Source organism: Hydra vulgaris, chromosome 09 (genome assembly GCF_038396675.1).
Source record: "Hydra vulgaris chromosome 09, alternate assembly HydraT2T_AEP".
In the NCBI taxonomy this organism is placed as follows: domain Eukaryota; kingdom Metazoa; phylum Cnidaria; class Hydrozoa; order Anthoathecata; family Hydridae; genus Hydra; species Hydra vulgaris.
Genome location: NC_088928.1, coordinates 14,851,057 through 14,862,295, shown reverse-complemented (window position 1 = coordinate 14,862,295; position 11,239 = coordinate 14,851,057). Strand labels below are relative to the sequence as shown.

At 28.7% G+C, this 11,239-nt stretch overlaps 1 long non-coding RNA gene across 1 annotated transcript; it reads right to left on the bottom strand.

The window, feature by feature from the left end:
• Positions 1–8,093: 8,093 nt before the first annotated feature.
• Positions 8,094–10,879, bottom strand: LOC136084589 (uncharacterized). The gene is made up of 4 exons (XR_010640668.1): positions 10,741–10,879; positions 10,150–10,310; positions 8,966–9,088; positions 8,094–8,532 (listed from the first exon to the last, which is right to left on the bottom strand). It is a non-coding gene; the product is annotated as an uncharacterized LOC136084589 (long non-coding RNA).
• Between the last annotated feature and the right edge of the window lie 360 nt (positions 10,880–11,239).

Here is an 11,239-nt window from a genome sequence, read left to right as displayed (position 1 = left end):
TTACGTTAAATTTTCACTTGTGCGTTTAATATCATTGTTGAAGTAAAGTAAACTATGAAGGAAAACCTTAACAAAAGTAAACATTGCATATACACAAAATTCTGCCACAGAATTTCAATTGATACTTGACCCGGCGATAAGTACTATTATAATAATCTTATTTTATTATAACTATTATTTTTTGTATTATTATTTTTTATTATGATAAATGCTGTTTTTATTTCAGAATATTGTTCCATTAACATGCCAAAACGTTAGAAAAGCAAGTTATGGGACTATTTTGCGATCGATTTAAGTGACACTAACTCTGCAAAATGCAGCTTTTGTAAAACAGTTATATCCAGGGGTGGTGGCAGAATTTCTCAGTCATACACAACATCTAACATGCTAAAGCATTTAAATGCTTTTCATAAATCTGATATCAAAAATCAGAAACAGGATAAAGCTAGCATTATCAATTTTGATATATGCGCGGATAGCTCTTCTGCAGAACCGTCTTCTAAATCCAGTCCTAACCCTGTTTGTGATACACCTACGACCATGTCAAGGAAACCTCAATCTACTACACTCACATCCGTATTTACAAGTCTCGGGCCCAAGTCTGAGGATGCGGAGATCAATACTAGAAGCTCTTCTTCTACACTTAGTTCTGTAAAAATGAAGCCTGGATCTTCATCTCCTAAACAACCGACAATACACCAAGTGTTTGCAAAAACCAAGCCTTTCATATCTACAGATCCGAAGGCAATAAAAATTACAAGACTTATTGCAGAAATGGTATGCACAGATAACCAACCTGTTAGTATAGTAGAAAATTCTGGTTTCAAAAGGTTACTGCAGTTTTTGGAGCCAAGGTATACAATACCAAGCATAAAATATTTCTCGACTATTGAAATTCCTAACATTTGTCAGAAGGTATCAAGTAAAATTCGTTTCTTGGCAAAAAAACTGATCATGATAGTATAACTACCGACATGTGGAGCTCCACAGCTAATGTTGTGCGGCCATGGCGCAGTGGTTAGAGCGCTTGCTTAATAAGCAGGAGATTGAGGTTCGAAACGAGCTTTGGACATATTTCAGCGTCACGGTAAGGAAGGAGGCGTGAACTTTCTTGCTAAACGCACTTCCGCGATGCTCTGTGACAAAACCGTTAGATCTTCTTGGGGCCCCTAAATAACAATATATATATATATATATATATATATATATATATATATATATATATATATATATATATATATATATATATATATATATATATATATATATGTATATATATATATATATATATATATATATATATATGTATATATATATATATATATATTGATTACATGAGCCTAACAACACCTTTTCTCACAGAAGATATGAAACGAATTCACATTTGTCTCGACGTGGTACCTTTTCCTTACAAGTAGATAATCTTGTTAAATTTATGAATTACTTGAGCGTTGGGGACTACTTGAGAAACGCAATATAATAGTAAGAGATAACAGAAATATTGTCTCTGCTATGGAAGTAGGGAAGTTTTCAAACATTATTTGTCTAGCTCATACACTTCAGCTGGTTGTAAAAGATGGCTGTCTCGACAATGAACGTATTTCTTTACTAACTGCTACATGTAGAAGATTAGTAGGACACTTTAAACATTCAGTTAAATCGTACAAACTTTTGAGACAATCTCAGGAGATTTTGGGACTTCCTAAACACAGCATAATTCAAGATGAGCAAACTAGATGGAATAGCACCTTCCACATGCTAAACCATTTAATTGAACAAAATGATGCGATTCTGTTGGTAACGCCACATTTCTCAAAACCTGCTCGACAAAACAAAGAATTTTCAACCGAAGAATGGGACCGGTTTCTGGTTTCTCTCGTTGCTGCTTTAAAAGTTTTTGAAGACGTCACGCTTAATGCAAGTTCATCGAAAGTAACCACATCAAAAGTTATCCCAATTATAAATGCAGTTAACATGTCACCTGATCGCATCAAGGACCACGAAAATTTCAAAGAATCTCTGTGTGAATCTTGGCATCGTTGTTACGGAAATTGTGAGAACGAACCTATATATGCTTTTGCAACAATACTAGATCCCAGATTTTAAAACAAGATTTTTAGGAGCAGGACGGTGCAGCCACCGTCCTGCGAAAGCTGTTACTTTATTGATCGGTGAGTTGAATGCACTAGAAATAGACGAAGGACTTGAAATTAAAGTTGCTGAAAATCAAGAACAAACCACACCTGCTCCAGGTGCTGTCTTGTCATTATATAACCGAATAAACAACACAAATTTTGTTGTAAGTAATAAATGTGCTTCTATATTATTATTGTAATTTAAATATTGCTAAATATTTGACTATATTTTTCCGCGTAGCAACCTTGTTTGTCAAGGTCCGTGTTTCGGATTTAAAGAATTGAGAGAGGGCTGTTACCAAAACTAAGAACACAAATAATTAAAAAAAAATGAGTAGTCTCCTCGACTAAAGTGGTCCCCTCAGCCTTAGGGAGGTGAAAAATATGAAAAAAAAATATATATATTTTTTAAAATATTTTAGATACATACTGCATATTGCACTATGCCAGACGAAGTAGCAGTGTACTTGAAAGAACCTCTACTTGCAAGTTACGAAGACGTGTTTGATTACTGGAGGAAATCCGAATTTCTTAATATAAAAAAACTAGCACAGAAATATTTAGAGACGTCTCTATGTACAGTGTTTTTAGAGCGGTTATTTAGTACTGCGGGGCTTATCTGCAACCGGAAAGGAAGCCGGTTAACTCCCGAACGAGTGCAAATGCTTGTGTTTTTGAACAAAAACCTGCCTTTTCTAAACAACCGGTAGTGACTTATGAAAATGCTGAAAATACAAAATTTTGTTTATCTGATCACTATCCATTACTTATGACTATATTATTTGTTTCTTATTAATAATAAGATTATTATTAAAGTCTGTGTAAGTATTAAATTAACTATAAGCACTATCAGTTAAATTAAAATAATAAAAATCACTAAAGAATCGGAATCAGCAAAGTATCGGAATCGGAATCGGCATTTTTTGGAGTTGGCCCATCTCTACAAAAAACTATGTAATAAAAGGTTTAGCTTATTTTCGCAAGATTTTTGGTACCATAAGTACCTATATCTCTCCCCCTTAGTGCCAATCCGACCCTAGTTTAACATGGCTCCGAAACTTTTGTAACTTTAAAATGTAAGATTATAATTGCTTATATCATTATTTAAAATTTACTAGCAGTAAGCAACCCGTATTACGGGTTATGAGTAATTAAATCATTAATAACAATAAAAACACATTAATAACTTAATATATTATCTAAAAAATTAAATACAAATTTATCTTTAAATAATATTTTAACTTCGACTCCCTATCAGCAATGTCGTTGCTTGTAGTTAACGACATAAAGACCGCATTAACATCAGTTAAGTTCTTTTTAAAATCTGTCACAACATAGGCACCGAAAAAGGAAAGTCAAGTAAAGCCTCAAACACCTAAAAATAGAAATGAAAAAAAAAAACCTACAATTTTTAATTACAAAAGTACTATTTGTATTTTATCGTTAATAGAATTAGAATAATAGTATAACAGTAAATAGAAAGAATAAAAAAATAGCTATGATAGCCGAGGTCTATCAATACAAAACACAGTAACAATAGCGCATTGCATAAAATATTTGTATGCACACATTACTATGTGTCTCCAGAGTAATTACAAAAGAAAAGATTATAAAAGGGCTAGACAAAACAATGTAGTAACACTGCCAAATAACACCACAACTTGATAATATATTTTATCAACTAAAATACTTGGACTAAAAAGACTTTATTTATTACAATATTTGAACAATTGAGGAACAATTATAGTTAAACAATTTAAAAATTATATCATAAAACAGCAAGCAGCTCGTAAAATATTTCTTATAAATGGTCATTATCAAATATGGTATTAAGAAATACGTTAGAGCTCAGTAATTACATAAGTTTTAATAATTCTCCCTCTCATCTAAGAGAGAGAGAGAGAGGGAGAGAAAGAAAGTGTTTCCAAAGCAGCATGTTAAAAAAAGTAAAAAAACATGCAATGTTTTTTTATTTTTTTTTAATATTTTTTGTTCCAAAACGGTGTAATTTTACTTCAAAAAGGTGTAAATTACACTGTTTTGGTGTTAATATAAATGGTTTTATTATGTTACCAATAAAAAAAATTATATTTACCTTGATTAAGAGTTAATTTCCAGCATTTCTTAGTTAAGTTCCAGCTTCTCTCTAACTGCTGACTAATAATTTATAGAGTAAATTTCACATCATATTAAATTTACAAAATTAAAACCATGTTTCAACAGTAAACAAACTAATCAAGTGATGAAAAAGGCAACTAAAAGAAAACTTAAAATCATTTAAATTTAAAACTGTTATTAATTGTTACTAAAAATAGTAAAATTCATACTTTGCTTTGTTCTTAAGTATCTTAAGTAAAATCAAATTAACAGACATTAACACTGCTTGACACTGAATTCTGGCAAGTAATTTTTCTGCTCGCCTAGCAGCATTTCTTACATTTCAACGATAATTAATTTCATCTTGCCTAGATCTATCTCTTTCACTTGACAACAACTATTTTCAAAATGCCTATGAGCATTTACAATTGTTACAACTAAATCTTACAATTGTTACAACTAAATAAATGAATGTAAAAGAATTTTACAAATTGTGATCTTTTCTAATCAAAGACTATATTTCAACTTAAGATTTATTGAAATCCATATCTTTTTACATGTTTAATACATAGTTCTTTATCAAAAATATTAAGCAATATTTATTTACATTATTTATTTTTGATTTAACAAAGAATCTAGGCTACAACGCACAAAATTATTTGAGTAAGTGATCAACAAATTACACACTGTAATTTGTTGATCACTTTTGTGACAACAAATTACAGTCAGTTTTCCATGTTAAATACATAAAATATATATCTACTTTAATATAAAATAAATCCAATATGAAATAAAACAAAATAGTAAACTTTCTCAAATCAGTACCAGTTATAGTGTGTGAAGTGACTAAAAAACATTTCAGTTCTTTCCAACTGCACCAAAAAATAGCTATCAGCTCTTTCTAATTGCACTAAAAAATAAAACAAAACTTGCTTAGCTAAGTTGCGTAGTTCTTAAGAATCTGAAAACAGATAAGTAAAAAACCAAAAAAAACAAACATTTATTTATTAAAACTACTATATTTAAACAAATTAAATTAAACAAAGAACAACATCAATTCTCCTTAAAGGCTAGGAAAAATTTTTCCGCTCAAATTTGCTTACACACCTTGCTTGTAACACCATGAGAATAAGAAACACATTTAGAAAAACTTAGAAACTACTCAAAAATGACATATACAACATTGAAGTTTGGGCGCTGATTAGACAATTATTAGTAAATATTTTTGAAAAAATTCATAAAAATTTATAATACTTTGTTCTTCTATGTTGCATAAAGCCATCATACAATAAATCTGAAATAAAAAAATGCAACGAATAAGTAAATACAAAGAAAAACATCATATATGAATCGAAAATCAATGTATCAAGAATTAATGTAGAGATAAGATGCCATGATAAGAGAGTAGTAGTTGTTAAATATTGTTATTTCATGTTAGCTTTTAAAAAACAATTCATGTTGGTACTTCGTGGTTCTAAAAATTCAAATTGAGATATAAACAAAATGTATATATGGCAAAATGATTTTTCTTGAATGGCTTTTAGTGAATGATTAAAAGCAGTGAGTTCCAATTATAAAACCACCTATTATTCATTTTTAACAATAAACACCAACATAAAGGTAAGCCAAACGTAACAACGTTAGTAACATAAGTAACAACATTACGAAAAATCTTGCTCTACACGTTTGCCAAGTCAGAAATTTTGAAAACATGGAAATAACATAATATAAACATATATACTAACTATAAAACACAATATATTTATTAAACTTTATATAACATATATAAACACCTCATATAACAACTATATACACATTAGATAAAGTACATTTTTAACTATGAAAATAATCTTTATTAAATGTCAAATATTTATTTAGTGGAGTTTGAAGATTTTTGATTTTTTTGTTTAACAAACTTGTTCTTTTTATTTTAGACTTGATTTTATACAAGTTTACAAACTTCTTTAAATAGAATAATGAGCTAACAAAAAAGTGTTGAAAAAAACTAAAAGATTGAGAGACACTTCTTTATTGGTAAAATTAACATAACAATTTGTTTGAAGAATAAGGTAAACCTCAACATCTTGAAGCAATTCTGCCATCCATTGGCAGCTTATTTTTACTCAATTTTTTAAACTATTGTTTGTTTGTTTTTTACCACAATTACACTCTTCAATAACAATTTTGATTTTCACAATTTTTCTAGCAAAAAAAATTAAGAAGGTTTCTTGATTAAGTTAATTTTTTTAAATAACTCATTCTTTGATAAAAAGTATGAAATATGTATTCACCCAAACATTTAAGTCAACTTTTTTCTTTTGCTGTTTTCTCAATATAATTAGCAAGGTCCTACAATTGGTGAAGAGCTACTAGAAAAACCCATCATGAGGTGCAACTTTATAAAATTTTAAATAAAAACTTTATCTTCACTATTTAAATTTTACATAATTTCGTTTTATGATAGCTTCGTATTATCTTCTGAGAATATGTACTTTGAAAGCTCATCCTTGATATATGTAGGATAGGTACATGGACTAATTTATTTAAATTGAGCATATACTAGAATGTTATATATCATTAGGAAGCCCTTCAATACAGTATTTTAAAGGTGAAAAAATTATTAAAAACAAACATTTCAAAAAAAAAGTTATGACGATTTTTGTAGCAAATTTTCGATAAATAGATTTATTAAAGAGACTGGTTCCAAAATTTTTTTGTTTTCACTGAAATTGTTATAACTTTATCCAAATCTTATCCAAATGCCTATACTCTGGTTTTAAAAGATAGATTTAAGAGTAGGCTACAATTTATATTAGTCTATAGATAAACTGGGTGTCGAGACGGCCAGAAGGGGTACCGGCTCACCATGGCAACCTTAAAAAGTTTTTCTCCCGAAAAAGTGTTTTTCTGATAAAATTTGTTATTTTTATACATCAAAAGTTATTCTAATTTGCTTCCATTCCGTTTTCAAATATTAGTGGTCTATTTTAAATTAAAGGGTGGATATCTTCATTACGTTTTAACACCCTTGTAGTGAAATGTTACATTTTTTTAAGTATTTTAATCTTAAAAACAGATTATATTTTGTGTTCAAAAGTATAAATTATATTTTCTTACTTTACAGCATTTACAAGTGGTGTGTAAATTGACAATAGGGGCGGGACATGTGCCATGTCCAACACCCTCCCCACTCCCCAGTCTTTTCCAACCTAAAAAAAAAAATTTTTAAAAGATATTTGAATAAAGAATTTAAATTGAGTTTAATGAAACAAAGAAATTAGTATTAGTGGTGTAATGGTAGAATCCCTACCACGTCCCTGGTAGTATCGCGCTCAACTTGTTTCTTCACGCAGCGGCCTTGTTCGTCGAGGTTGGTATTTCGGAGTTATAAAGTTGAGAGAGAGTTGTAACCATAAAAAGTAGCCTCCTCTACTGTAGTAGCCCTCTCGGCCTTGGTGAATGATTAAAAAAAAAAAAAAAAATTATTTTACTATGTTAGCTAAGGGAGTTTCATGTGCCATCCTGTTACACTCTTTTTTGGACCCATAATTCCTTTAAAAAGTATATATCGAGTGTTACTATATTATAATTTTATTAATACTTCCTCTCACCTAATTAGAGAGATAGGAAGTGTTTCCAAAGTAGTGACAGATTTCTATTTTAGTTTATTTAAACAAACAGTTTAAATAAACTAAAATTGAAATAGTAAATAAGTATGCAAAAGACTCTTAACATTTATTAACTTTTGAAAATTACACATATATTTAACAAAGGCTATGAAATTCTTAAAAAATTCTTTTTGTATATAAAGTTGAAAATTATTAATAGTTACAACTTTGCTACTTTTTATACTACAACTTTTAATCACATTAAAAGCAAAAAATATTTCTCTAACAATCTATTACACTTGTCAATGCTTCCTTTTTAAATTATTTTGGAAAAAAAATTAAAATAAATAATTCAAATTTTAATAATTGTAAAAAATGAGACAAAATGGAAAAAAAACTTGATAATGTTAAATATATATTTTTAATAAAATAAAACAGAAATGATGGCGCCTAATAATTGTGTATGCCACCATTCACGACAAGAACGCAACAATTCCGTCGTCGTCCAAGTTCTCCTCCATGGCAATTTCCTCTTCTGCTATAGCTCCCAGCACCCCTGTTAGGAGGATGATAAGTCAAGCTGAATGATTCACCATCGTTCCCTCCTAACCGGACTCATCACAAAAATGACCAATTGCTAGTCGGTTCAGGGTGCTGGTCACTATATTGCCAATAGGCACCATATAAAAGATCTAAATAACAATAAATTGTAACTAGATTAGTACTAAATGGCAATATGTAAAATTTAATTTAAACCAGTTATTTGCGAAAATGATTGGCTGAATAAATTAAATGAATAACTAATAAATTAATGATAGCTTGTTATAATGTTAATTAAAGTAAAAATTTAAAAACTGTGCTGGATTTTACTTCTACAGCACTTTGAAGGATAACATAATACAAATGTATTAGTTATATTAATTTAAAAAATAAGTATTGCGATTGCTAAGAAATAAATAAACATATTGAAAAGTAATAGTTTGTAAACATACCATTTATAACAGATGTAGATTAAACTAAGGTTAATAAAAGTGTAATAAAAAACAAATGATGAAATTGATCCAAAATACATACATATATGAATAGGTTTTTTAAAGGATACAATAAAAATATCTTTAAACTTACCACTCAATACAGTTGAGGATGGAACTAAGGCTAAAAAGTTTTAATAAAGAATAAATTAGCAGTTGTTGAGAAATGCAAACGTATTAAAAAAAAAGTTACCACTTGTTGCAAATGGAGATGTAGCTAAAGGTAAAAAAAAGTAATAAAAAATTATTATTGCAATTGATGACTTTGAAATAAGTATCAAATATATTTACAGATTGAAAAGTACTTGCTTTAAAAATAACTAACCGTAGCAACTAATAAAAGGAGTGATTAAAATTAATATAAATAAAACCATAATGTATATGTTTACATTTCTTATTCTATAATCATTACTAAAAGTTATCCTATACAAACTTACCATTGGTAGGCTGTGTAGATCGGATTGAAGATAACAAAAAAATTGTACAATTACACAAAACACTATACAATTACAAAATACAAAGTTACAAAAGCAACAATCATCAAATCAGTTCTGTATAAAATGCAACAATTTTATTAGCAAAGTATAACAATGAAGATATAAAGAATATATATTCATAAACAACAAGTTAACATTAGGAATGGTTATCCACTTTTTTTTATATATTAATTATGTTATATGTCATTTTCAAAAAGAATGACTATACAACAAAAAGAATGGTTTTACTAAAAAAAGTTTTCTTCTTAGGTAAAATTTTGTATTTCAAATTTTAAAAAAGCAAGCTATAGTTGGTGCAGAACGGATATTGATATTTCTGACATGGGGGTATCTGACTTGAATTCTCATCCAGTTGATGAGAAGCGTGGATTTAATGTAGAGACGCATAATGCAGCGGATATACTCTTTAATGGTAGTTTATTAGTTTTTTATTTTAATTTAAGTTTTTTTACTTTTATTACCTTTTTTTTACTTTTATTTAAATGTTTTCCTAAATTTTGGAAAGTTTGTAGCGAATTATTTGGCTGTGTTTTATCAGTAACTTACATAAATGTTCTCTTAATTTAGAAAAATATATAAACTATAAATCATCACAGCCTACCATTGAGGACATTATTATCCAGCTCTAGTTACCAAGACAGAAATAATATGGAGCTTAAATGTAGTAATGTCACATTTTTCTTTAAGATCGTGCTTAAATTTAAATGAAATATTCAAATTCATATTCTCTGACAGCATAATAGCATCAAAGTTTGCATTAAGTAAAACAAAATGTGGTTACCTTATTAATTTTGGATTAGCACCATACTATCAAGACCAGCTTTTCTCTGATTTCAGAGCATCACCAATCTTCGTTTTGTCATATATTGGTTGTGTTTATATATAAATTATGTGATTTATACTTACAAAATCTTAAAAAATCAGCATAATGTTTAGCCGGATCTAAACAAGAAGTAAACATTAGGAATACTTGTATTGTGATTTAAACAATAATCCACAGATAAAGAAGTATACAATTAAAAAATGACAAATGATGATAATATTATTTTTTTATCATATTTGAAAAACACTAAAGAGTTCTTTGTTATGAATAAACCATTGAATAAATATATATAGTATCTGATTTGTATACTTGTTTATATGTTGTGTCAATAAATTTGTCAACAGATACTATCAGTTAACAATCAATTCAAAAGCAAAAGTTTTAATCTGAAACATTAATCTTTTTTTTAATCTGAAACGTTAATCTTATTTTTAATCTGAAACATTAACCTTTTTTTTATGTAAAAACAGTTTAAGGTTACATTTATGAACATTTTTTGATTTAAGAGTGTTAATAATAATATTGTTATGAAAAAGATGTTAAACTTACTATCTGTAAGAGAGTCGAGCAGATATCGATCTATTGGCTCCATTTATAATTTAAATCTAATAATAAAAATCCAAATATCATAATATTGGAAATATTTTTTTTGTTGAAGATTTGCCCCCTTCCTATCCACCCCCGTATTTCGCCGAATGAAATAAACAACAGAAAAACCGAAATTAGATACCAAAAGTCCAACACTAATTAAACTATTTGCTACCAATTGTTTTTCGTCGATTTTTGGTAGGTGCAAAGAAAATGCATGTAAAAAAATAGGCTAAATAACAAAAAAAGTAAGATTAACATTCCTTAGACAACAAATTATTGTGAGAACAGGGACGAAATTTTCATCCATTATTGTCAGCAAAATAATCTATGAAAAAGTTTGGTAACCATACCAGGGATGTGGTGGCTCAGTACGATGGTACGAGGACTTGTACTGGGCCCTGATTCTGGCTCACAAAACTGGGCCCTTAAAAAGAAACTGGGCCCCCAATCCTCAAAG